General features: G+C 45.1%; 1 pseudogene; it reads left to right on the forward strand.

The window, feature by feature from the left end:
• The first annotated feature begins 15,620 nt into the window (after positions 1–15,620).
• On the forward strand, positions 15,621–16,689 carry LOC112621518 (annotated as a pseudogene).
• The last annotated feature ends 9,500 nt before the right edge of the window (positions 16,690–26,189 follow it).

Here is a 26,189-nt window from a genome sequence, read left to right on the forward strand (position 1 = left end):
TCTCCAGGTGGATTTAATTAGGCTACGGAGGAAGAGGAGGCCTTGTTAGTTTGTCTGCTTGTGAATATGGCTAGGGAGAGTATTCTAGTAAAATCTACTTGCGACGAGGTAAGACACCTGCATCCCTCCCTAGGAAAACGGGGGGTATTCTATATCTCACAAGGGACCACATGTGAGGCCTCAGAGAGCCTTGCAGTCCCTCTTGCTGGCACCTTTCCCCAACCCCACTATTTTCTGATGGAGAAATTTCTTCCAGCTTGCCTTTGTCCACATCTCTCTCAACTTCCATAGGGGCACAGACCTGCTTTGTACAGGCAGGGACCTCCTGCTTGGAAGGAGCCCTTTAGATGGGCACTGACAAGAAGGCTCCAACCCACCTACCTACTGAGGAGGCCTCTTGATGCGTGGCAGCACCTGCATTTCTACCACAGGCTGGCATGAGGCAAATGAGCATGTCCACTGCCTGAGAAGATGTTCAAACACGAGCTCCATGAGGGCACGGACCATGGTTTTGTGACTGAGGTATCACAAGCACCTGGCACACTGGATGCATTCCACACACGGCGTTTGGTGCATGAGTGAAGGAACAAATGAATGAGATGACCCCAGTTTTTATTAGTAATTCTCTTGAATTACTAATAAAATTACTAAGGAACTAGTAATTCCCTTTCCTTTAGCTGTTCAGGAACACAGGCAAAGCCAAAGCTCCCAGGATCCTCATTCCATGGGCTCTAAAGCAGGAAGGATTGGAGGAAATGAGGGACTGACTGTAGTGAGGCGGGTTTGCCAAGTCTTAGGAAGCCTGGCCCCAATATTTGGAAGCTTTCCCTGAGTTAGAAACATGAACACATAGCCTCTGTTATTATGGGCCCAGGACCAATTCCAAGGCATCAGGAAGAGGCCCTCTAAACATCCCTTTACACACATAAAGCACTAGCACAGTTTCTAACCTGTAGTAGATGCTTAATAAATGCCCTTGCTCTCAGTGTGACTGCATCTGAATACCAGCAGGTAGGATCTTTGATTGGAGCCACGAGCCCGTTAACACTGAAATGCTGTGTTAATCAAGCTTAGAGAACACAGAAGCCCACCATAGCAGAAGACCAGAAATGGCTTAATCTCATTTCACTTAATATATCTAAGTGAGATATGTCTAAACACTCTGCTTTATTTTACAAACTTATAATCAACTTTTGAAAATAATGATGAAAGCCATCCTTTGCTGCCCTACTCACCTCCCACATCCTTCAACACTGTATTAAAAGGTGGGCCCCGGAGAGGTCAGGCCTGAGTTCTAAACCCAGCAATACCATTTTCTAGTGTGGACTTGAGCAGGTGACTTAGCCTCTCTCGGTGTCAGTTTTCTTTTTTCTTTTTTTTTTTTTTTCTTTTTTTTGAGCAGAGTCTTGCTCTGTTGCCCAGGCTGGAGTGCAGTGGTGAAATCTCGGCTCACTGCAACCTCCACCTCCCGGGTTTAAGCAATTCTTCTGCCTCAGCCTCCTGAGTAGCTGGGACTGCAGGCACGTGTCACCACACCCGGCTAATTTTTAGTGTTTTTAGTAGAGATAGGTTTTCACCATGTTGGCCAGGCTGGTCTCAATCTCCTGACCTCATGATCCACCTGCCTCGGCCTCCCAAAGTGCTAGGATTATAGGCATGAGCCACTGCGCCCAGCCTCTCAGTGCCAGTTTTCTCATCATGACATAGGGATAATAGTAACTGTCCCAGGGTATAATTGAAAGGCTTAAATAACACAGTGTAGGTACAGGGCATGGCATGGTGTCTGCCACATTGTAAATGCTCACTAAAACTTACAAGCTCTTATTATGAGCTACTGGTAACCAAGAAGCCAGTTGGTGAAGAGCAAACTTGATAAATACAAGACTGCCATCAGCCATCTTCTACTTCAAATGGTTTCTGGTTAGTTAGCAAGAGGGTATTTGAATCTGCTTGTGGGAGATTTTTTTTCTCTAATGCCATAGGACCCAGTAGAGAGAGTGAATACGAAAAGCCTGGCTCTCTCAAACTTGGCAGAAGATAAGTCAGAAATGTGCTGGACTCATGGGCTATATCTGCTAAGACAAAAGCAGTGGTCTGCAAGGTCATATTCTGGGAGACAAATCTTGCTGAATGAATTCCACTCAGAGCTGGGGCTTTGGCGCAGCCCAAGGCTGTGAGTGCTCAGCCCAGTGGGGCAAATGGTGGCTTTAAGTCCTGTCTTTTGTGCAATCCTCCCCTACCCCATTCTTTGATGTGGAAAATGGACACTTTGTCAATCTCATGTAAAGTGCTATGCAGATGCGGTTTCAAAGCACTTTCCCACCTCCACCCAATGAGATCCCTGTCCCTGAGACTTTCCCATTTAGAAATTCTGAAGCTGCCAGACAAGCAGACATCACTCTAAACCAAACTGGAGATTGCTAGCTAAATGTCTGCAAACCCAGGGACTCAGCTAGTGCATAGCTGATGGGAATGCAGACTGATAAAAGTCTTGCTGGAGCATCATTTGCCAATAGATTTTAAAAACACTCATTTATAATTAAACACCGAAATATTTACAAATGTATTCATTCATCTTAGCTTCTTTTATATAATAGTATTGACAAGTGATTCAGATCCTTTTCCATGCCCTGGTCTCCTTATTGGGCTCTTTCTAGCTAAGCTTTGCCAGGCCCAGTGCAGCTGGTGAAGAGGTTTGGCTTTGGAGGTGGCAGTGAAGTGGGAAGAGCCACCACAAAACTATAGGAACCGCCAGGCACGGTGGCTCACGCCTGTAATCCCAGCACTTTGGGAGACCAAGGCTGGCAGATCACGAGGTCAGGAGTTCAATACCAGCCTGGCCAACATGTTGAAACCCTGTCTCTACTAAAAATACAAAGATTAGCCGGGTGTGGTGGTGCGCACCTGTAATCCCAGCTACTCAGGAGGCTGAGGCAGGAGAGTTGCTTGCACCCAGGAGGCAGAGGTTGAGTGAGCCGAGATTATACCACAGCACTCCAGCCTGGGTGACAGAGCAAGACTCCGTCTCGGGGGAGGAAAAAATGAACCATAGGAACCCTGGAATGTTCCCTACCACTGTTAAATTGTCAATAAGGCATGAAATGGCTGGTGAAAATTATCTATCCGTCGTCACTTGCAGCCATCCACAGCTCTCCTGGTTACTGACCTATAGTAGATGCTTAATAAATGCCCTACGCAGGGAATACAAATAACTGCATATAGCCAGCCAAACATGCTTCCAGCATAATAGAGCCATGGAATGTAAATAGAGATCACAGTAAAATAGAGCTACGTGTGCAGCCAGGGGAAGACAGGAAGATGGTGTTGGGAAGGAAAGAGGATGAGAGAGAGCTGCCATTGTGTAGGATAGTTATCTTAGGACATAGAGAATAGAATAGGGGCTTTGGAATACAGCAGACTTATATTTGAGTACCTGAATTGCCAATAAATAGCAAACTACTTAACACTTCTGAAGCTTGGTTTCCTTATCTATAAAATGGAGAAGCAGGAGGATCACTTGAGCCCAGGAGTTGGAGATCAGCCTGGGCAACATAGAGAAACCCTATCTCTACTAAATACAAATGAAAATTAGCTGGGTGTGGTGGCACATGCCTGTAGTCCCAGCTACTCAGAGGCTGAGGCAGGAGGATCACTTGAACCCAGGTGTTTGAGGCTATAGTGAGCTATGATCACACCACTGTACTCCAGCCTGGGCAACAGAGCAAGACCCTGTCTCTAAAAATAATAATAATAATTAAAACAAAATAGGAAAAGCAATTTGTAGAGCTATTGGCAGAATTAAGTGAGATGAAAGAGCATATACAAAGCATGACCCAGGGAAGGTACTCAATAAAAGTGAGTTTCATTTTCAAATACTTTGTCTTGTTGTCTCCTTAAGAAATGTCTATTGTATAAGGTGTGTTGATTTCAGATTCAAAAGACACAATCAGTGTGACATATCTAAAACTCTGTTGTCCCAGATCTGAATAGTCTGATTTATATCGTATACGTACCTTCCACTATCTTAGTGGGGTTTTAAGGAATTTACCCTTGTAGTGACCTTTTTGATTAAAGACTCTGTTAAGAAGTTGGTTAAATAACAAAGTATGGATTAGTAAGTCCAAGAGCAGCATTTGAAAAATATGATTACCTAAAATGTGGTGCTTCCAGTGAGCACTGTGAGTTGTATTGGTATCTTTTGCATAACTAACAGATGGCTTTGAAGTTTACTCAAAAGACAATTAAAAAGGCTGATCAGGCAAGGGATGGCGGGATGTTTTAAAGCCTGCTTTTACCCAGGCATTCCATGCAGATAAGCACCAAGGTAGAGGAATAAGAAGAAATGGTCTTCTAAGCTGAAGTGTTCTGTTTCACTTCCTTCTGTCCCAAGTAGTTGCTAAAGTAATTTACAATTTGGAAAGCTGTGATCACCCTACCTGAAGCAGTAAAATCTCATGGTGGGGCCTCGTAATTTATCACCGGCAGTAAATGCTAACAAATTATACTGTACTAAAAGCCATTGCCCAAGAGTTTAGCCCAGAAGACACCAAGGCAAGGCCTTTATTTTTATTTTTTTTATCAGGATGAGTGAATGTTTAGTCTACTGGATATTTTTCAAGCTTACATTTTTATATTATGCCTTTTGGTTTTTTTGAACCGGATCCAAGTTTGACTTTGGTATTTGCTGTAATGTACTCTTTGTTTTCCCTTTATTTCCCATCTCACTGTTACCTCTATCCCAGTGGAGCCTTTCCAGTGTTTGAAGAGGGCAAACATTGATCTAGCCTGAAGTTAGAATAGGAAAATATGTGTGAGGAAATTGATGTTACCATTTGCACTCAGTCACTCGGTCAAGAGTCAGCTCTCTCATTTTAAAAGCAAAATATGCATCAAAAACTTCAACAGACTTCAGCGGCAATGGAAAGCAGCATGTTTGGAAACTGCACATCAGGAGGCCTACTGCTGAGTTCAGAATGATTACCATATCCCATCACACTACCTTCTAGTGAAATCTAACACTTTCTTGTTAGAGTCTTAGAAACTATTCAAGACCAATCCATTTAGCCAAAAAAAAAAAAAAATCCTCTCTGGGTAAATTTACTGATACCAGAGAACAGATTTTTTTAAAAACCCAAGAATTCTTCTCTAAAAAAACAAAGAAAAAAGCTTTCCTCAAGATGCTAAGGACCTGAGGCCTCAGAGGCGCTTGGTCATGTGCCAGATTTGAGCATTTTCCTCTACTCTTCCCAAATGCCACAGAAAGGGAAAAAAAGTGAGGAAATATCACTTATTCTGCCTCTTTACTGCCTTTTAGATCAGTTGGAAATCAAGTTTTTGTTGGTTTTATTTGTTTTAGATCGGGATTTCTTTCTTTCTAGTTGAGTAACAGGGTTGCTCACGCAAGTCACCCTTTCTCTTGCTCTTGTGAACGGGGAGCCGTGGGAGTGGCAGCACCTGGGGCCATGACAGACATGCAGAGCCTCAGTTGCTAGGCAGACCTGTCTGAGAAGAGCTGCCGAGTATCCCTCAGCTCGCACTGTGTCAGGAGATGCTGGTGTTTAGGGTTGTTGGCAGGTTTTTAGTTTGAAGGGATGTCCTTTGCAAGGAAAGAATCCTAGACCCAGAGCACTCCAAGAAGCAGAGGGCTTACTCATGGGCTATACATGGACCCAAACTGGAGTCTGAAAGCAAGATCTGGAGGCAGCTCCAGGGACAGGCTGCCCTCTGCCCCTAGCTCCTGTGTCTGCTCCACTCTCCCCACTTCACGGACCACATTTCAGCGCTTCCTCATGGCTTCTGCTGCTGCACAACTTAAGCTTTGACGTGGTCCATCATGGCCCCTCCAACCCCTTTCTGCATCAGCATCTCCTTTCAGCTTCAGCTCATACTGATGCCTGATTTCCTCCATCTCAATTCTCAAGAGCTAGAATCTGATCGGTCCAATAAAATGTTTTGCTCCCAACCTTCCACAGGTCACTGGCTAGCCTAGAATTGGACTCTGGATCAGCTCGAGGGGCTGGGGATACAAATGATCTGCATGAAGGCTGACCCTCAGCAGGGGAGGCCAAACTCAGAAGGCTGACCCTCTGAGGACCGGCAGGCAGTTTGAGAGGCCTGAGAGGTGGGCCGCTGGCCACTCTTAAATTTATCACAGCTTGTAGGAACTACAGAATAAAAAATCTCAATGCAACATGGGAAAAAACTCTTAGCTGGGTGCGGTGGCTCACGCCTGTAATCCCAGCACTTTGGGAGGCCGAGGTGGGCCGATTACAAAGTCAGGAGATCGAGACCATCCTGGCCAACATGGTAAAACCCCGTCTCTACTAAAAATACAAAAATTAGCTGGGCGTGATGGCATGCGCCTGTAGTCCCAGCTACTCGGGAGGCTGAGGCAGGAGAATCACTTGAACCCCAGAGGCGGAGGTTGCAGTGAGCTGAGATCACACCACTGCACTCCAGCTTGGCAACAGAGCGAGACTCCATCAAAAACAAAACAAAATAAAAAAACAAACACACACACACATACACCAAAACAAAACTCTTACCTGCTCCCTAATGCAAATGTCAGTTTAAGTCAGGAAATAAAAAACGTTTCTAAATTTATTTACTGCCAGACCTATTCTAGGGAGAGAAAGAAGGAAAGGTGAGTATGAGGAACTGAACATTAATTTTAAAGATATTTTGTGGGCCAGTTTTATTTTATTTTAGGGACTTATTTTTATTTTATTTTAGGGACTTATATTAAGACATAAAACTATATACCTGAGAGGCTAGTGAGAGGAAGTGTAACGAATTGAAATTTTCTGGAGTATTATGTAGAAGACAGGTACCCCCACTTACCTCTCTTCAAAGAGCCTAATCACAGCTGCATTTATGAAGCCTGGAAGAAGTTGTTAGAGAAAGTTTGAGAGTTTTAAAATTATTACTGAAAGATTTGAATCTTTTATCAGGAATCTTAGTTTTTCTACAAAAATTATAAATCCCAGGACAGATATGTCAGCCACCTGGGGATCAGAAACTAAGCCCTTTGATGCTACAAGGTAACATTATGGAAGCCCTGCAGCCTAGTTTAACAGGCACTGCCGAGAGAGCTCACTGCAGTCATAGAGAGAATTCGGTTTGCACAATGTCTTTCTGCTGGTCAGGCCCCTCCTTTCCTTTGTTTCTCCCTCTCGGTCAGTGAAACTCATTCCCCTGCCTCCACTCCGTCCCCTCTGGCCTAATCCACGCACAGTTGCTACTTGGCTTTCCTGGAGCACAGCTCCAACCAGACCTGATCTGCTCAGACCCCTGTAGAAGTTGTGAAGGAAGCAGCCTCCCCAGCCTGGCACTCGCCTTAACACTACACAGTGGCCATGCCTCCCACGACACTCTCATCTGCACCATACACTCTTGTCATCCTGCAAGGTCTCCTTCCTTAGGCGTGCTGACCCAGTCCCCTGCCCCTGCTCACTGCCCCCAGCTTTCCTATCCCTGCCTAGAACCTCCTCTGGGCTCTTTCACAATGCCCCCCACTTTCCAAGTGTTTTTTTTTTTTGAGACAGAGTTTCACTCTTGTCACCCAGGCTGGAGTATAGTGGCATGATCTCCTTTCCCTACAACCTCCACCTCCCGGGTTCAAGCAATTCTCCTGCCTCAGCCTCCCAAGTAGCTGGGATTACAGGTGCCTGCCACCACGCTGGCTAATTTTTGTATTTTTAGTAGAGATGCGGTTTCACCATGTTGACCAGGCTGGCCTCGAACTCCTGACCTATGGTGATCCACCTGCCTCAGCCTCCCAAAGTGCTGGGATTACAGGCATGAGCCACCGCGCTCAGCCTCAAGTGCATTTCTGATACCGCTTTCGAGATCCCCCTCCTCCTTCTCACTGGTTTGTTGATGTCTCATCTTCCTCATAGCAGCTGTGATCTCACATTTCCCTTTCCCTTTTGTTTTTTAGGTTTTCACCTCAAAGGTGCCATTCCTCCCCCATCAGGTCAGAAGTATATCGAGAATGGGAACTTGAAATCTTCACACCGAATGTGACCTGGTAGAAAAACAGAGTGGTATAGTAATGTGAGTAGGCTCTGGACTCCAACTTCCTATCAGAATTCACATTCCTGGTGGACTTATTTGCTGTGGTTTGTGGGATGTTGAACAAGTCACTTGCCTCTCCCAGTCTCAGCTTCCATATCTATAAAATAAGATAAGAATTATACTGACCCCACAAGCTTGCTGTGAGGATCACCTGAACCATATGTTCCAAAGTGCTCCGTGAACTCGTCAGTACCTCACAGAACATCACTTGCTGCTCTAGTGATGCCAGTAGGTGCTCAGTAAATGCAAGCCCCTGTGCAGCCCCTGGACGGGGATGCTGGAGCCTCCAGGGTTAGCCAACAGCATTAACCTGCTTGTCCATCAAGACTTTTAAAGAGCTGCTAACAGGCAGGAAAATTGCTGGATTTGAGTTTCACCTCCTCCCCTTAACCAGGTCACCTTCTGGAGGAGGTGCTAATGAGCAGCAAAATGACCAAAATGTGGGCGGTAAGGGAGGCAGAGAAGGAAACAGCCTAGGAGCTTGGACAGCCCTCTGCTAGCTACCCAGCGCTTGAAGCTAGGCCTAACAGGCATCCCAGAGCCCAGCACACGGCCCCTCTTGGCACCAAGGGGAGAATAACCATGCAAGGGCCGGAGATGTGGCTTTGGTTCCGGTGAAGCTTTGGGGAAAAACCCAGATCAGGCCCCTCTCTCTCTGGCCATATAAACTTGCAGTCTCCAGCCTCCACAATCGGCACACTGGTGCTTTAATAATTGCTCTTTCTCTTAAGCAGGTTCCATTTTAACTGACCACCTTCTTGACAAATATTGAGCCACAGAATGTTCCTGGCGAGTGGCAACCTAAGAGTGCCATCAGCACTGGAGGGTCTCAAGTATTCCATTCCAGACCCATGGCCAGAGCAGGCAGGTCCAGGAGGGGCAGGCATGGGACTGGCGGCTTCCCAGACATCCATGAATAGACGTGGCCTCCTGTGAGTCTTCCCTTACCATCTGTGGTGTCAGCTTCAGGGTTCCAGGGTGAACCTGAGGCCTTGAAGAAGCAGGCTGGTGAGCCCCAGCATTCACTAACCATGACATTTGCTAACAAACTTCACCCATCAGTGGCTCTCAAGTCTGACTGCACATGAGAACCACCTGGGGCGGCGATGCTGCTGTCGACCTTGGAAGGCTGCTGTGTACTGAATTGAGGTAATGCGTATTCAATACTTGGCACTTAGTAAATACTGCAGGTCCTCAAATAACGTTTTTCTTCCTTTCTTTGAGACGGAGTATCACTCTTGTCACCCAGGCTGGATTGTAGTAGTATCATCACAGCTCACTGCAACCTCCACCTCCCGGGTTCAAGTGTTTCTCCTGCCTCAGCCTCCCACGTATCTGGGACTACAAGCGCACACCACCACGCCCAGCTAATTTTTGTATTTTTAGTAGAGACAGGGTTTCACCATGTTGGCCAGGCTGGTCTCGAACTCCTGACTTCAGGTGATCCACCCGCCTTGGCCTCCCAAGTGCTGGGATTACAGGTATGAGCCACCATGCCCGGCCAAATAACATTTAGTTCAACATTATTTTCTTACCACGTTGACGAGAAAAGAAAAATGGATTCCAGCTGGGGCCACTGTCTATGTGGAGTTGGTACATGTTCCTCACATCTGCATGGGTTTTCTCTAAGCACTCTGGTTTCCTCCCACATCCCAAAGGTGTGCACACGGCATGTCTATCTGGCCCCAGAGTGAGCATGGGTGTGTGTGAGTGCGCCCTGAGATCTGATGGTGTCCAGGCTGGGGCAGGTTCTGTCCTGTACCCTGAACTGGAATAAGTAGGAAGATAATTATCTTGTTCTTATGAATTTGTCTTAAGTGTATGTATTGCTCATATTTATTTCAGTGTTTACTATTAGGCGCATTTTGGTATTTATTTAGAAGTTTGGTGATGTTTTTCTGATTAGAAATATTCCAGGAACTTAGCTCCTGTTTATACCAATTAGCTTGTGGGAAAATGGATTTTGTTCTATGGCATTTCACCTAAAGTTGCAGTTTCCAAGAACCTATTGGCAACATTGAGGACTTACTTCATTACTTTTTTCTGTATTTGTGGCTCTATATCTTACAAATAACAGTATATAAAATTAATATAGTCTAATAAAAACCAGATACAATTTGAGGTGACACTCTAGGGTGCTTGGTCTATACTTTTTCACCCTGTTGTCATTCTACTGATATTAAATCAGAGATTCTCAATTGAGAGGAAAGGAAGCATTCTTAACAAAGAAAGGGGATAGAAGCGGGCACAGTACACTTTGCACACATCATGAACTGGGCTTGATGCTAACAGACTTAGATTGGATCCAGCCTCCATGTTTTACCTAGGATAGAAAGTGTGTGACACACTGATAGCCCATGATCAAAACGTTTTTTGTGTATTTTTTTTTGAGCTGGAGTCTTGCTCTGATACCCAGGCAATAGCACAATCTTGGCTCACTGCAACCTCTGCCTCCCAGGTTCAAGTGATTCTCCTGCCTCAGCCTCCCGAGTAGCTGGGATTACAGGTGCCCACCACCATGCCTGGTTAATTTTTGTATTCTAGATTTTGTATTTTTAGTAGGTTTTGCCATGTTGGCTGGGCTGGTCTCGAACTCCTGACCTCAAATGATCTGCCTGCCTCAGCCTCCCAAAATACTGGGATTACAAGCGTGAGCCACCACTCCCAGTCCAAAATGTTTTTTAATACCAAAATAATTTTTCTTGTAAAAGTACTATTAGATTGATTTAAGTCAGGATGTTGATAATTCAAATGTTTAAAGAAGAATTTTGAGATTTTAATATTTACCAAAGGGGCATGGGCTATTTCTCATGACAACAAGTAGGAAAAGTTTTGCAGTGGGCTTTCAGGTGGGGAAAAAATGTGTACCTAGAGAGGTTTGCAAAACTCTCAAGCTTGAATTTGTTGTCTTCTCACAGGAGCCTTGACTTTGAGGCATGTTTCTCGATCCTTTAATTTTGTGCTTAGAACACGTCCTTGGATGGGGGTCAAAGTTTCATAGAAAGAATTTAATTTACTTAAAAGGTGTAGTTGCTCACTGGAAACCCTGGCACCTTTGGGTTTCCGACAGGTGAGAATGAATTCGGGCTGTGAAAGAGCATTTTGCTTCTTGAGATGAAAAGCCAGAGCAAGACACTCATGGGAATCACTGGAGAGCTTGGTAAACCAGAATGCTGGGTTCTGCCCCTAGAATTTCCAATTCAGTGCATCTGAGTTGAGAGCTTGGTCGTCTGAAAAAGGGCATGTCTAACTAATTCTCACGGGGCACTCGTACTATAGGCCTGGTAAGGAAATACAGAGCCTGGGCAAGCTCAGCTGGGAGCAGCTGCAGAGTTCTGTACTCCACGGATGGGGCAAGCCCAACATGCAGTCAGCTGGTGAGGTCTGTGGGCAGTCCCTGGGTATGGTTCCTACCTGTCCCTGTCTCTGGGCCTTCCTGGGAATTAGGCCATCTAACCAACCTATCAATGGTGAAGGAATTTGAACCTAGGAAATTAAGAACTATGAAGGGTCTGAGGTTTTACTCTACTTGTAATCTAACAAATTAGCCTGCTACAGTTTCATGGATTGGCTATAGACACAAAACTCCTGGATCAGAGACAAACAGCAGTTTATTGCTCATAGCAATAGCAGTAGGCAGAGCATCAGCATTTTCTTGTGCTGGTTTCATGAGCCTCATTGCCACAGGGCAACACAAAGAGGGCTAGTTGATTCCTTTACATGTGGTAGGTTGAGTTATAGGAGAGGAACACTAAGATGAGGGAACCTGAGTCTTTTATAATGGACAGAGAGTATACCTAATCTCTTCTCCGGTAAGAGACACTGTATCTCTGAAGGCTGACCACTCTACAACATTTTTCAAAAGTGAAATACTTTGGATGTCCCCTCCAAATCTCATGTTGAGATGCAGTCCCCAGTGTTGGAGGTGGGGCCTGGTGGGAGGTGTTTGAGTCATGGATCTCTCATGGCTTGGTGCTGTCCTCAGGGTAGTGACTGAGTTGTTGTGATGTCTGGTTGTTTAAAAGTGTGTGGCATCTCTTCCCCACTCTCTCTCTTGCTCCCAAAGTGGGAGTAGGCCTTGTGATGCTCCTATTCTTGTTTTGCCTTCTGACATGGGTAAAAGCTTCCTGAGGCCTCTGCAGAACCTGAGCCACTTAAATTTCCTTTCTTTATAAATTACCCAGCCTCAGGTATTTCTTTATAGCAATGTGAAAGAATGGTCTAACACAACAAGATAATTTAGAACAATGTTATTTGGTATCTCTGCATTGCTAGATGTGTAGAAACATGAAAGACCCATGGATAATTGCCTCCCAACAAGTCTAGGCTCTTAATACCTTACACTGGAGTTAGTAACTACAGCCCACCAGCCTTCAGCCTGTTTTCCTACTGCCAATGAGCTAAGAATGTTTTTTACATTAATAGACTATGACACACACACACACACACACACAGAGAGAGAGAGAGAGAGAGAGAGAGAGAGAGAGAGAGAGAGAGAGAGAGACTGAGAGAATGAATATACAACAAGAATCTTACATGGCCTGCAAAGCCTAAAATATTTACTACTGGCCCTTTAAGGAAAAAAAAATGCCAACCCTTGCCCCATGCAGTACTGCTTCTGCAGCCCTGGCTAGACTTATGCCAAGAGTCTACATGAACCTGACTTATTCTAGCAGTTTCTGTAACCATTAGATACTCTGGGACAGGTGTATGGCAGATTGAATTTCTTAGCAGGCAAACTCTGAGATGGAGTTTAATGTGCAGATATTTATTAAGGAGCACTTCTGGTATTGACACCTGTGGAACATAGGGCAAGGAAGTTGGACTAGATAGAGAAGCTGGGCTGTGATGCAGCCCCAGCAACAGACTCAGCCAGTCACACAGGGAGCTCTGAACCTGGAATAGCCTCTCAGACTGTTCCTAAGTTGGGCTGAGATGCCCAGGCCTTTACACTCATGCATCAGACACTCATTGGATGGAGACCACCTGTGAAGACCAGGCCAGGTGGCTCTCGGGAGCTGAGGCAATCCCTAAAGGGTCTGACAACTGAAAGCTGTCTGCCCACCCCTCCCAGTAGCTGGGACAACTGGTCTTTCATTGAAGGGAAAATCTCAGAGGAGCATCTCAGCGTTCATCACATGGTGCAAACATTTTAGGGCCATGACAGTGGCCTCTGTTAGATCATCATCCTTCTATAATGATTTTTCTAATCTCTCTCTTGAGATAGGGTCTCACTCTGTCGCCCAGGCTGGAGTGAGGTGACACAATCTCAGCTCACTGCAACCTCTGTCTCCCAGCCTCAAGTGATCCTCCCACCTCAGCTGCACACATAGCTGGGACTACAGGCCTGCACCACCACACCCAGCTAATTCTTTTTCTTTTTTTTTTTTTTTTTGTAGAGACAAGAGCTTTGCCATGTTGGCCAGGCTGGTCTCGAACTCCTGGGCTCAAGTGATCCATCTCCTTCAGCCTCTCAAAGTGCCGGGATTACAGGCGCAAGCCACTGTGCCTTGCCTAATGTTTTTAATCCCCTGAAGTACTATACTTAGCAAAAGGTCCTGCAAGTGGTAAGGTCTAATGAGTATATATTCAATGAGGAGGTGAATGAGTTTTATGGACTAAATGTTTGTGTCCCTCTCAGATTCGTACATTAACTAATTTCTAATACGATGGTATTAGGAGGTGAGGGTCTTTGAAGGGTAATTAGGTCATGAACGCGGAAGCCTCATGAATGGGACTGGTGTCCTTATAAAAGGGACCCCAGAGAGCTCTCTCATACTCTTTTATCCATGTGAAGATACAACGAAAAGATGACAATCTGCAACCCAGAAGAAGGTCCTCACCAGAACCCTACCACTCTGTCTCGGACTTCCAGTCTCCAGAACCATGAGAAATAAATTCCTGTTGTTTCAAAGCCACCCAGTCTGTGGCACTTTGTTATAGCACCCCAAACCAAGCCAAAGAGTGGGGGAGTGAGTGGGTGGATGGATGAGTTACAAAAGGAACCCAACACTGAAGTCTTGGATACTGCTGCAATTACCTCCTCCCGGGTCCTACCTCTGTTCATTAGGAGCCCTGGAGAGGGAAGCAGTGTTATAGAATGCCGCCCCACCCACTATCCTTCCAACGACTGTTCTTAAAATCAACTCGAACAAAAAAATAACTGTGATAGACTTGACCTTTGAAAAAGAAACATTAGATCCTCTTTCTGGTAGCTGGGAAATTCAGCACTAGCAACAAAATTGTGTGAATCACTGACAGAAAAGGGGCCAGTAGCTGTAGCTCTCACCAATACAAATGAGAGGCAGGCAAAAGGCAGATTAAAATATGATCTTGTTGATGCTTTGGCTTTGCTTCCCAGGCCTTTGGTGTGTGGAACTGTAGACTGCATTTTTCTTCTTCTATAGAGCCCCAAAGCATTAGAATTAGGACAGTAGATCTAGGCCACGACAGGCTTTCATCCATTGGCAAAAATTAGACCCCAAAGAGGAAGAGGCAGGGTAGTCTGCACTCAGGGAGACATCAAGAGGCACTCTTGTCTTGGGTCCCAATTGGCCAGGCAGTATCATGGATGAGTTTCTGAGCAGTAAAGTGGGATATAAGTAGATGAACCACAGGAGAAAGAATCCTTGAGCAGTCCCAGGCAGAAGTAATTTTCTACAGTTTTGGTTGGCAATTCTTTTCAGATTCAAAGGAACAAAGGACAACCAATTCAACAGTAATAAGAAACAAAGTGGCAAATTATTCAGTAATAGGGGTAAAAAAAATAGTTATAGAAGCCCTTTAAAATGAATTTCATAATAGATATCAGACTTCTGCTTTCAGTAGTGGCAGAATAGGATATTTGGACCAACCTACCTATCAGTGGAAGACCATTAGAAAAGCTAACAAAGTAGTAAAAATCTGCTTGAAGGCCATTAGAGAGCAAACAAGGCAGAAAAGAGTTACCAGGTTAAGATTTGGGGAAAGGCAGAAACACAGAGCAATGGAGACCCAGTGGCATTCAGGACTACCTCTGCCAATCTCAGAAGAGACTTATGGTTGAGAGGTTAAAAACATAAACAGGGCTTTGATTGCTTTGCAGAACACAGGGGAACAGAAACTGAATTCTATAATTTGAGGTGATACTCATAATTATGTATACTCTGGAAGAAAAGATGAACCAGAAGTAAACTAACTTTCAAAGGGACTGAAACTCAGCTTCAAATCCTCTCATTCCTGAATTTGGATTAATGGGATCCTAGGTTGCTAATGCCCCAGCTATCATCCAGATGCACAGATAAATCCTTTCTGAAGACATGGTATACCATTCTTCTAACTTTTAATTTTTTCTACTATTTTTTCATAACCAATTTCAGGCACTTATGCAAAAATAACCAGGCATATGAGAAAAAGAAAAGTACAGATGAAAATCGAGAGAAAGAACAGACCCACGGGGGATCCAGACAAGGAAGGTATTAACATAGACTCTAAAATAACCATGCCTGATGTTTAAAGATAACATTGTGGATATGTGTAGGGGTTTGGAAACTTACAGCTGAACCATGGATACACCGCTAAGGCACAGCCAAGGGCTGGAAGGCCTAGGGCCTGAATCCCCCGAGAGCCTCACCTCAGTTTTGCGGGTGAGACGGGTCCTTGTGGAGTTCGAGTCAAACCCAGGAGAAACGAGGGAGCCCGGGTCTCCTCCGAGTGTGCAACAAGCTGACCTGGGGCGCCCCGCCGAAAGGTCACTGGAAACAATCCAGGATCACCCAGTCTTTGCAGCAGGGTGCAGACTTGGAGCCCCCCCAGGGGCGGCCAGAATCAGGCCCAGGGTCCCCACAGCGTCAGCAAGACCTACACCTGGAGTCGCCTCAAAGACAGCTGGAGTCAATCCTGAATCCCCACGATGTCAGCCGAAGCCAAGTGAGGAGGCACCCAACTGTTCTCAGGGCGAGGGAGTACTGGCCTCGGTGTTAGCCCAAAGTAAGGAGGAGCTGACCCCAGGGGCCTCCCAGCATCAGCTGCTGCCAGGCCCAGGATCACCAGAGCCTTAACCCCATTCAGCAAGCTCCGGGTCCGGAGCCCTCTCAGCTACTACTGGAGCTGACACTTGAGGCACCTGGCTTCCCCCGGGGTCAGGGTCAGCACGAGCAGAGCAAACCACCTCCAGCTGGGGAGATGGTGACAGACGGCTTCGGCAAAGAAGCGAAAGGGTTCTTCATCCCAGGCCCCAGCGTCCAAGAAGCTGAAGAAAGAGCAGCTTTCTGTAATCCCGAAGGGGAAGCCCAAATCGGGCTGAGTGTGGAAGAACCACTCCAAGAAAAGATTCTCTCTGATGCTTCAGGACAAGCCCCTGCACCCATCGTGGCAGGGGAAGCTGAAGCAGGAGAGGAAGCTGGCCTAGGACTTTGCCCCTCACCTGGAGGAGGAGTAGGAGAGGCGCCGCCAGAAGAAACAGCGCCGGGCCGAGAACGTGAAATGCCCGGAATGAGCCAAAGGTGGAAATCGTCCAAGTGATCTGAAACCCCACCAAGCTCAAGCGGGCAAAGCAGGAGCAGCTGCGCTGCATTAAGAAGCGGGACACCCTGACCCTGCTGCAGAAGCAGCCGGCCGGCAGCCAAGATCTGAGCTCAGGATGGCCCGAGGCCTTCCATGGCCAACAATAATGTCAGGCCGCAGCTCAGACAACTCTGCTGGAGCTGGCACTCCAACCCCATGGCTCCAGAACAGGGACCCCCAACTGGGGTTCCTAGGCCTTTGAAGGCTTGCAGGCAGGTCTCTTTGGGACAGAAGCCCAGAGAGGAGGCTGGGACCTGGCAGAGATGGGGTGGGAAGAGATTCAGCCCCCATCTCTCCTTCCTCTCCTTCTCCAAGTGCCTTCAAACCAAGAACAGTACATTATTCTGGTTCCTCAGTGAGCTGGTGACTGGCGGGTGACTCACCTAGTGTTGTATGTTCTGTCTCAGCGTCCTAGGTCCATCCAAGGCCTGGAGGCTGGCAGTTGGGAATCCAGCCTCCGCCACACCTTCCCAAAGGCTGCTCTGGGCACCTTGGCGGCCCACTGGCTCTCTCCCCAGCAAACTGAATCTGGCTCCTCCCCACTTTTCAACACTGAAAGATTAAAATGAGAGGCTGCAGGGAGCAGGGTTTTTCCCTAGCACCCCCTTTCCCAAACCAGACTCTGCAGAAGCCCCAGAGAATCACTCACGTGCATCCAGTGTGCAGCAAAAATATTTATATTCATTGCGTGCCTGTTGCATACAGGCACAACCCTAGGCACCAGCCAATACAGACAGTAGACCAAAGTCCCTGCCCTCGAGGAACTTTCATTCTGATGGAGAGAAAACATAATAAACAAGCAAATGCAAAAATAAATTAGTAAATAACACTGTGATTTTTCACAGAGAAAAATCAAATGGAATCTGTAGAACTGAAAAATTCAGTAACTGAAACTAATTAATTGAGTGCATTTAATAGAAGAATAGACGCAGCTGAATAGAAAATTAATGATCTGCAAGATAGACCATGAAAAAATATTTGGAATGATGAATGATGACAGAGGAAAGAATAAGAGACATGGAAATACTATGAAGAATCTAACATAATGTGTAATTGGCGTCCCAAAAGTAGAGGAGAGACATTGGGTGGATGCAATATTTGAAGAGACAGTAGCTGAGAATTTTCGAAAAATGATGAAAGATATTGAGCCACAGGTTCAGGAAGTACTACCAACTCCTAGCAGGACAAATAAAAGCAAAAGCAGACCTAGGCACATCACAGGAAAACTGTTCAAAACATCTTCAAAGAGTTGACAGAAAATCAACCAACTGAGGATCCTACACTCAGTAAAAATATCCTTCAAGAATGAAGATGAAATAAAAACATTTTCAACCAAAAATGGATAAATTTGTCAGCAGAAGACCTATACTAAAGGAATACTAAAGGTTATTCTTCACACAGAAGGAAAATGATTAAAGACAGAAATTGGAGGTGTAGAAAGGAATGAAGAACAATGGAAAGTGTATGTAGGAAATATAAATAAATATTGATTATCAATGCTTCATGGAATTTATAATATCTATGGAATTAAAATGCATGGCAACAATAATATGTAAGGTCAGAGTGGGATGGAAAGGGTAAATTAATAAATTAGTATTTTAAGGCATTATCAGAAGAGGGCAGAAGTACAAAATAACATCAGGCTTTTATAAATCAGGATGTATACTGCATCTCTGTGTTAATGACCCAAGGACTACTAAAAGAGTACCACTCATGACACATGCACTCATACCCAAGCACACATGCACTTGCATGCACACAGAGAAAAATCATGGAAAGCCTCCACCAAAATGTTAACTGTGGTTATGTGTGGGTGGCGGCAGCTGGTCAATTTTTCTCTTCCTTTGTTTATGTGTATTTTTAATTTTTTCCTAGCATATAGAAAATGAATCATTACCCCATTGAAAGAGCTCTACCTTCTAATTCTATGACTTGTCTACTTCTTTTTTAGCTCTTCTGAGCTGTAGATAGATGATTTAAAGTAAAATTTGTCATTAATTTGAAGTCTGGTTTGGTTTTATTTTGTTTTACTAAATAATATAACCTTAATATCTTTGCCTGTCATTAAATACTATTCTATAATATCTGAATGACTGTAGAATAGCCCTTTGCACAGCTCCTCTATAATTTAGCCATTTTCCTATTGTTGGACATTTGAATTATTTCTAATTTTTAGAATAAATATTCCTAATGGACATTCCTACATACGTGATTTTTTCCTGAGGAGATACTTCTAGAAGTGTAATTGCTGGGTCAAAGGGTCTATAAAATATTGTTTTTAAATTCATATTACCAAATTGCCCTCTGTGAGGGCTGTATTTAGGTGCTTTTTAATTGGCCAATATAGGAGTATGAAGGGGGTTATAGTAATTGTTTTGACAGTGTGCACAGGGTCTATGTCTATGACAGTTGAAGGTTCCCTCCATGCTGCTGTGGTCACACCTAGAGAACTATGCCATGCAGTGCATGGTTGCAGTAATGGGCATAAGGGCTAAAGGAATTCACAGAAAGGGAGCAGTCTTATGGGTCTGGTTGAGTCTGGAGAAGCTCTGTGGAGAGATGAGGCTTGAGGAAGGCCTTGAAGGTGGGTAATGGACTGGTCCAGAGGTGGAGAAAGCCGCTGATGTGAAGCAGGTGCCCTCCAGACCAGCCCTGGCAGGTGTGGGCACAGAGTGGTGGGATGGGAGAAGGTGGCACGTTGTCTCCAAGTAATGCTGAACCAGGCTGGACTAGATAAGATGGGTCCCGGCAGACAAGGGGGCTCTGGAGCAAGGCAATGGTGTGATGAAAGGGACATGTCTGTGTCCTCATTTGACCCCACATTTGATGATTCCTCAGAAATGGGAAGAAACTGGGGCTTTTCTACTTTTTATTATATTAGGGAAAAAAAAACCCTGCCAATTTGCCAGTCTTGGAAGGATAATAAAAACAAAACTCTTCCTCTCTCAGCAGAATGGAATTAGACTCACCTTGTTACAGATTGTGCTGCTACCAATTAGAGAGAGAAAAGATACTCTGCTGAAAAGTTCTCCACCTTCCAGCTGCTCTTCTTTAATCCATGTAGTTTAAATACCCCAAGGACCTTACACTAAAGCAAACACCAAATATTGAAAAATAGAACTGTGAGTTGGGACTCACAGTTTTTTTGTTTAGGAAAAACTTTTGTTTAGGAAAGGAGGGGACTAGGGAGGATTTTAAATGGGAACCCCTTTAAAGGTGAGGAAGAAAGAAGTTTAGGGTGCCTTTCTTTCTCCCCAGGGATTTCCAAGCAAAGACTTGTAGACTCCAGGAATCCTGCGGACAGCACTAGTGTCTTGTTAAATCAGCTAAGGAACTCTAAATTAGAGACTGATGAAAGCAGGTGATCTCCCAATTGGGAGAAGCCTGAACGAGCCAGGCTGCGCTCAAGGATATCCCCTCAAAGGCCCTGCCTGGGGAGGAGATGTTTTGCATGTGTGCCCAGAAGCAGATGTCCTGAGCCAGAGTGGACATAAGGTGATGGTTGGTGGGGCAGACCCTCACCTCCAAGAGCAGGTCCAATGAACCCCAAGATTATCCATACACACTGCCAGTCTGCCGAGAGAAGCTGCTTCTCACTGTGGCAGGTCAGCTGTGACCACATCTCTTCTCTGGAGTAAGGACAAGGAGAAGGTACCATCCATGGGACAGCAGTGGGCAGCCGTCCCCTCTCCTGCATGCAAAGGCACTGGGTGCTGTCAGAAGATTTTGACTCCATCTCCTTTACCCTGCATTGCTTGAACTACAGGACCACATCACTGAAATCAAGCATCGGACTTTAGGGGGTCAATAAATGGGATTTTAGATCTTTAACTTTTGGATGCGTTGTTTAAACTACTAAAAGAGCAATGAGGGGTGGAGGGATGGAGTCAGGCTGCCCAGTTGAGTTTGGGTAACTTGCTTTTCCTTTCCAAACCCATCTCCTCTCTGTAAAATACGGCTAGAAATAGCACACACCTCAGAGGATGCTGTGAGAAGTAAGTGAGACGATGCCCTTGACCGCCCAGCGGGGCCCAGCACACAGGGAACACGTGGTGCAAATGGGAGCTCATTTGCACTCCAGTGAGAGGATGTTCAAGCTGGGACACAGCTTCCACTGCAGTCCAGGGGTTAAATAAAAATGATAAGATGCTTCTCATTAAAAGACAAAAGTCTTGCTTTAGAAAAAGCCTTCATGTGGGGCAGAGTGTTCCTTCCAGACAAGCCATCTCTGAATCCAAGTATTAAGTGAGATTCAGAGACAGGACAGCCCGTGCAGTCATCTGTAGGACTCTCGAGCCAGGTGAGTGTCTACCAGATGAAACCAGGCCCCAAAGAAATCCAGGGGGCTGGATCCTAGCACCTGTTTAGATTTAGTGCCCTGCTGCTCTGGCCCAGGTCTTTACTTCCCTGGTTTTCTCTGGCTCACCTGTGTGTACTTTTCTGGTAATTTTGGCTTGTGGGGGAAGACCAGGAACAAATGATAGGCAATGAGATGGGATTTCTTTATTTATCTGCAGTTTCAGTTGGGGAAACCCTGCACTCCACCACACTCTACACAATAGGACTTAGAGACCTGTGCTTTAACTTGGCCTGGTTCAGGGTCTAATCACTGTACTCTAGGTGGCCAGCCTCCAACAAGAGAACGGCCACTGTGCCAAGGAGGTCAGACTCAGTTCATCACAGCAGGTGGTTGTGGGAGGAGGTCCAGGGCTATGACTTCAAGGGGGTCACTAAGATCCCTGGCCCATTTGCACATGGGCCACCATCGAAGATGAAGCATGGTCTTGGAGGCCATGGAGGCTCCCGGAAGGCTGGAGGCTGGCCATCTCTGCTTAGCTCCTGGGGCACAGGCTAAGCTTCAATGGCACTGGGTGGCAATCAGGTGGTGGGGCACACAGAGCTCCCTGCTGGGCAGCCTTTCCGTTTAGAACCAGGGAAAGGGCAAGGCATGCTTTCTGAGGATACCTCAAAGACCTCTGCTGCTCTCCAGTCAAGGCCTTCGCTTCCCAAGCATTTCCCAGGCTTCCTCACCTCTGCACTCTTAATGCCATCCTATTTTGCTAAAATATGCTAGTAAATGACACCTTGGTAAAGAAGAAATGGAGAATGCCATAGTCTAATAATTTGTCTCCTAAAATTCACACCCTTTTTGCTAGATGGCAGGAGTGAGAATGACCTTTGATGTGGATGGTTGGCAGAGACACCCAGTGAGAGACCCCTCCTCGCCCTCAGAGACCTCCCCATGGAGCTGCATCTCCCAGCAGAGGAAAGCCCGAGGTAATGTCCATGCTGCAAGCCCACCTGTATGTGGATTATCCCTCTCCATTTCCTCCACATCCCCAGAAATCTTAGCTTTACAATCATCAAAAGTATGATACCTAAATATTAAATTCTAATAATGCATTAGCATTATTTCTTCAACCCTAAAATGTGTCCTTGGATTGTACAAACAGGTGTCCATTGCTATGCATTTATTGTATTTGGATTTTTATTTCATTAATTTTACTGAATAATACGTGCATATCGTCAAAAGCTAAAAATGTCCAAAAGAATATACAATGAAGATGAGGTCCCTTTCCTCCCATCCCTGCCCCACTCCCCAGGCCTTTGCTTCCCCTGCGCATGAAGCAACCATTGTTTTTAGTTTTTTCTATGTTGTTCCAGAGATAGTCTACATGTATACCAGCATGTATGTATGTGTGTCTGTATGTTTATACGTGTGTGTATACACTGTATCCTTTTCAAAGTACAAGAGGTGGCACATTGTTAACATTGCTTTGCATATTGATCTTTCTTCCATTCAACAGTATATCTTGAAGCTTGTTCAACATCACCACGTATAGATTGTGCCATAATTGAACCAGTCCCCTACTGATGGACAATTGTGTTGTTCCTAATTTTTTGAAACTATAAACAAACCGCAGAGAACATCCTCAAGCATACTTATTTGTATGCAACACACATATCTGTGGGTTAAATCCTAGTATTATAAAATGCAAAACTATAAAACTCCTAGAAGGTAACAGAGGACAAGACCTAGATGACCTTTGGTATGACAATGACTTTTTAGATACAATACCAAAGGCACAATCAATGCAAAAAAATTTTAATGCACTTCATTAAAATTAAAAAACTAGGCTGGGAGCGGTGGCTCGTGCCTGTAATCCCAGCACTTTGTGAGGCTGAGGCAGGTGGATCACCTGATATCAGGAGTTTGAAACCAACCTGTCTAACATGGCAAAACCCCGTCTCTATTGAAAATACAAGAGTTAGCCGGCATGGTGGTACACACCTGTAATCCTTGCCACTCGGGAGACGGAGGCACTTGAATCACTTGAACCTGGGAAGCAGAGGCTGCAGTGAGCCGAGATGGCGCCACTGCACTCTAGCCTGGGCAACAGAGAGAGACTCTGTCTCAAAAATTAAATTAAATTAAATTAAAAATTTCAACTCTGCAAAAGACATTTTCTTTTTTTTTCTTTTTTTTTTTTTTTTTTGAGATGGAGTATCACCCTGTCGCCCAGGCTGGAGTGCAATGGCGCGATCTCAGCTCACTGCAACCTCCACCATCAGGGTTCAAGCAATTTTCTTGCCTCAGCCTCCTGAGTAACTGGGATTACAGGCACATGCCACCACACCTGCCTAATTTTTTGTATCTTTAGTAGAGATGGGATTTCACTACGTTGGTCAGGCTGGTCTCGAACTCCTGACCTCGTGATCTGCCCGCCTTGGCCTCTCAAAGTGCTGGGATTACAGGTGTGAGCCACTGTGCCTGGCCAAGACATTATCAAAAGAATGAAATAACAAGCTACCGATCTGGAGGGAATACTACATTTACAAAAGGCATACCTTATAAATCACTTTTATCCAAAATACACAAAGAATTCTTAAAATTCAACATAAAGAAACAACCTAATTTTAAAATGGACCAAAGACCTTAACAGATACTTCACAAAAGAAGATATACAAATGGCAAATAAGCACATGAAAAGATGCTCCACATCATATGTCATTAGGGAAACGCAAATTAAAACAATGAAATACCACTATGTACCCATGAGAGCAGCCAAAACCCAGAACACTCACACCACCAAAGGCTGGTGGGGATGTGGAGCAAGGAACTCTCATTCATTATTGGCGGGAATGCAAAAGGATAGCTACTTTGGAAGACAGTTTGTCGGCTTCTTACAAAACTAAACATAATTTTACTATACAATCTAGCAATTGTGCTCCTTGTTTTTACCCAGTGGAGTTGAAAACTTAGGTTCACACAAAAAACAGCACATGGGGCCAGGCACAGTGGCTCACGCCTGTAATCCCAGCACTTTGGGAGGCCAAGGCAGACAGATCATGAGGTCAGGAGATCAAGACCATTCTGGCCAACATGGTGAAACCCTGTCTCTACTGAAAATACAAAAATTAGCCGGGTGTGGCAACATGTGCCTGTAGTCCCAGCTACTTGGGAGGCTGAGGCAGGAGAATTGCTTGAACCTGGCAGGCGGAGGCTGCAGTGAGCCGACATCACACCACTGCACTCCAGCCTGGGCTTTAAATATAAAAATACAAAAATTAGCTGGATGTGGTGGTGCGCACCTGTAGTCCCAGCTACATGGGAGGCTGACGCAGGAGAATCACTTGAATCTGGGAGGCGGAGGTTGCAGTGAGCCAAGATTGTGCCACTGCACTCCAACCTGGTGACAGAGTGAGACTCCATCTCAAAAAAAAGACAGCACATGGATGTTTATAGCAGCTTCATTCACAATGGCCAAAACTTGGAAGCAGCTAAGGTGTCCTTCAGAAGGTGACTTGATAAATAAACCACAGTACATCCAGACAATGGAATATGATTCCACACTAAAAAGAAATGAGTTATCAAGCCATGAAAAGACATGGGAGAATGGAGGAACCTTAAATGTATATTACTAAGTGAAAGAAACCAATCTAAAAAGGCTACCTAGTGTAGAATTCCAAGCATATGACATGCTAGAAAAGGCAAAACTGTGCAGAAAGTAAAAGATCAGTGGTTGCCAGGGATTGGGGGTGGGTAAGAAAGAGAAGGGTAAAATGGCAGAGCACAGAGGATTTAAAGGTCAATGAAATGATGCTGTATGGGGCTATAATGCTAGAGACGGGTCATTATATATTTGTTAAAACCCATAGAATGTACAACACCAAGAGTGATCCCTAATGTAAACTACAGACTTTGGGTGAAAACAATGTGTCAGAGGAGGCTCATCAATTGTAATAAATGTACCGCTGTGGTAGAGGTGGTTGATAATGGGCGAAACCATGCATGTGTCGGGGCAGAGGCTATGTGGGAACTCTTCATGACTCTGCTCAATTTTACTATAAATCTAAAACAACTCTAAAAAATAAAGTTTAGGCCGTGCGCGGTGGCTCACGCCTGTAATCCCAGCACTTTGGGAGGCCAAGGCGGGAGGATCACGAGGTCAGGAGATCAAGACCATCCTGGCTAACACAGTGAAACCCCATCTCTACTAAAATTACAAAAAAAGTAGCCGGGCGTAGTGGCGGGCACTTGTAGTCCCAGCTACTCGGGAGGCTGAGGCAGGAGAATGGCGTGAACCCGGGAGGCGGAGCTTGCAGTGAGCCGAGATCGCGCCACTGCACTCCAGCCTGGGCGGCTGGGTGAGACTCCGTCTCATAAATAAATAAATAAATAAATAAATAAATAAATAAAGTTTATTTACTTATTATTTATTTTTGAGATGGAGTCTCGCTCTGTCACCCAGGCTGGAATGCAGTGGTGCATCTCGGCTCACTGCAGCCTCCGCCTTCCGGGTTCAGCAATTCTCCTGCCTCAGCCTCCTAAGTAGCTGGGACTACAGGCACATGCTGCCATGCCCAGCTAATTTTTGTAGTTTTAGTAGAGAGGGGGTTTCACCATGTTGGCCAGGATGGTCATGATCTCCTGACCTCGTGATCCACCGGCCTCGGCCTCCCAAAGTGCTGGGATTACAGGCGTGAGCCACTGCACCCAGCAATAGTCTGTTTTAAATAAATCCTAGTATTAGCATTGCTGGGTCAAAGAGCATGTGGATTTTAAATTTTGACTGGTAATGTTTTTGTCTACCTGAAAAGTGTCAGGGGGGATGAAGGTTAAAGAATAACTAAGAGGCATGTTGTTAAAATTGCACTAAAAAGTATGTTTTAAGCAACTTTATACTGTATTGAAAAAGTACAGAGCTGCTCACATATAAACTATTCTCTGAAAACTTCTAGTGCACAAAAACAATAGTAGCATTTATCAACCCCTTACTACCCACAGTAGCACTCTGCTTGCTACATACAATCTCATCTTATTGTTAGAACACTCCATGAGGTGCAATCATCATCCCTAACTTCTGAATGAGGGAAATAAAAGCACAGAGATGTTAAGTAACTCACCTAAGGCCACACAGCTAATATGTGGCAGGGCCAAGACTTGAACCCAGACTATGTGATTCCAGAGCCTCAAGCTCAACCACCATGCTGCCTGCCTTACAGTAATTCAGATGGAACACAGAAATCCTGATTTCTAGATGTATTCACATTAAGATTTTTTTTTT

This window comes from Theropithecus gelada, chromosome 3 (genome assembly GCF_003255815.1).
Source record: "Theropithecus gelada isolate Dixy chromosome 3, Tgel_1.0, whole genome shotgun sequence".
Taxonomy (NCBI): Eukaryota; Metazoa; Chordata; class Mammalia; order Primates; family Cercopithecidae; genus Theropithecus; species Theropithecus gelada.